This window comes from Pteropus medius, unplaced genomic scaffold, assembly GCF_902729225.1.
Source record: "Pteropus medius unplaced genomic scaffold, Ma_sr-lr_union100, whole genome shotgun sequence".
NCBI classification, from domain to species: Eukaryota; Metazoa; Chordata; class Mammalia; order Chiroptera; family Pteropodidae; genus Pteropus; species Pteropus medius.
In genome coordinates this window covers 8,347,145-8,349,658 of record NW_024346771.1, presented here as the reverse complement: position 1 = coordinate 8,349,658, position 2,514 = coordinate 8,347,145, and the positions used below count along the sequence as shown (strand labels likewise).

General features: G+C 47.7%; 1 pseudogene; it reads right to left on the bottom strand.

The window, feature by feature from the left end:
* Positions 1-1,048: 1,048 nt before the first annotated feature.
* On the bottom strand, positions 1,049-1,365 carry LOC120613862 (60S ribosomal protein L36-like; annotated as a pseudogene).
* Positions 1,366-2,514: the final 1,149 nt, after the last annotated feature.

The following is a 2,514-nucleotide window of genomic DNA, read 5'->3' as shown; positions in this document are numbered from 1 at the left end:
GTTGACTGCTACTGGCATTTACATCTAGGAAACAGTCATTTAAGCACACATGCCAGCAGTATCTATAAATTGATTCCTTTGAGGCCAGAGCAAATGGCGATCTATTTAGCACTGAAAGCTCTGAATAGTGGAGATGCTGTGGGTGGGGCTCTGGTGGAGACTTCTCTGGTAACCAAGAACAGGCTTTGTGACAGAGGCCAAGCTTCTGGCTGCTCCTGTGTCACATGCAGTGTGTGGCTTTTCCCACATGTCTACGAAACATCATTCACTACATGCCCGAGCTTGCCAAGGGCCATGCTAGAAGCTCTATAGAGATAATGGGATGAAGAGGCTTCCACCAGGCCTGGGAAGATGTGGGTGATCATTCCCTCAGAGGTTTTTCCTTTGCTGGGATAGTGAAGAGTGGACAGTGGTAGATGTGGACCTTAGGCATAGGCTCTAGCCTCGAGTGGCTCCTGAGTAGGGCCAGGTGTTTGTGGTTAGGTCAGCATCATTGGCTTGCCAGGGGTTTGCCAAGAGTTTGGAGGGCATGCAAGGGGTTTGCTAAGAGTTTGCTTCCTTTGCTGGGTGCTGGGCTGTGCTACCAGACATCTTCCAGGTCCTGCTCCTCACTCTCATGCTTCCTGGCCAACCCTCTCTTCCACTCTTCATCCTACCCAGGTATCCCATAGCCTTGGGGTTTGTTTTCTGGTGCAAAATCCCCAAGAGCCCTGGATGTCTCCATGGAGGGGACAGTGATATGTTGCATGCTCTCTTCCCACCTGGATCCTGTATGTCTTCACCACCTTCCTAGCTACGCTGCTTTTTGGGGAAAAAATTATGCTCCCCTCACCACTTACATCTCATATGCACCCATGTGTGTCCTTTCTGGTCAGGATATTTGACATCCTTGCCGTGGAAAAAAGGTTCTTATCTTCTGAATTTTGTGAATGAAGGGGATACAGTGATTATTTCAGAATCTGCTGTGAACCAGGTGCTTTATGTACATAATTGCATTTTATTTCCCCCCTCCCCCCAAAAGGCATTATTATACACCGAGGGTTAGGGCTCAGTTCTTCTTGGCTGCTGCCATCCTCATGGCTGCAAGGATGTTGCTCAGCTCTTCTCTCTTACTCTTGGCATGGATGTGTGTCCCCACTCTTTTCCTGATGAACTTCAGAGCCCACTTGTCCTGAGAGACCTTGCGTGGCTTCATGGTGTGCTGCTCATAGCGGGCAAAGCCGCACACCTCTCGCATTACGTCCCGCAAGAACGTGGCGTGCTCGGTGAGAAGCCCACGGCAGCTGCTGTGCTTTGGCTTGCTCACGTTCTTGGTCACTTTGTGATCCTGCTGAGGCCCATGGCCATGGGGTAGCACAGAGCCATGGCTGCTGCTCCTCAATGCCTGCTGTAGTAGAAGTGATCACATTTCATCTTTACAGTAATTTTATCAGTCCCGGTAGGCAAGGTCGGGCCCTGGCCACACACCTCCACCTTTCATATTTATTTGTCTTTATTATATACTTATTTATTATGTGATAAATATTTATTACATACTTATCCATATGAGTTGGTTGTGAGTCTGCTCATCAGAGCCACTTAGAGATCTGGGCAGACAGAGTAGCCCCTCTCTTAGACTTTGTGGGCCATAGTGCCAAAGGGAGGAAAGAGTGTGGGAGGGTATTATGTGGGCACCTAAAGGCTGTAGCTAGCATGCCGCAGACACTGCTTCCATTTGTGAGTCTTGGGCAGATCTAGACATATGCCTTCTCCCATCAATGATGAAATCACCTTACAAAGATGTGGTCACCTTACAAAGATATCACCTTATAAAGTGTCTAGAAAGAGCACTTCTGCTGAGGAAACACGCCCTTGCCGCCCCCCCCCTTGCCAACCCCAACCCCAAAGAGGGGAGGCGGCAATGCTTACTGACCAGTAAGGATGATCAATCACCATATCAGCCTGTGAAGCAAGTGTGAGCACCCTTTGTGTGATGTTCACTGGCTGCAAGTCACTCCTGTAAAGTGATGAAATAGCAGATAAAAACCCAAGTCTGACTCTAAGATCCATGTTCTGGGTGATTAGTTTTCTTTTTCCAGGTTAATCTTTATTATCAAAAATCGTTTATAAGATTTTAAAAGGGTTTTAAACTTACACAAAGTTCCAGCCTAGAAAATTGTCATGTCCTTAGGTAACCCAAAGAAGAAACATTTGGGAGCAGTCGATGATGTTAGTCACTGTCTTGTTCCTGTTGTCTCTCCCACAGAGCTCTGTAGCCTATTCAGAGAGATGATGAGACAGGAAAAGAAGGGAAGTCTGGGTGTATGCTCTGTAAATGGAGTTCCACTGCAATGATGGGCCTATCCTCATTTTATATGTGCAGAAAGCAGAGGTCAGAGAGGGTGAGGGATCTGCCATGGTCACACCTTGAAGAACCATGAGGTGTGGCTATCTGAGCCCCATCATGAACCCTGCTCTGAGCATGGCCCCACACAGCCCTTTAAAATAACCCATTTGTCCAAGAATGTTGAGCTG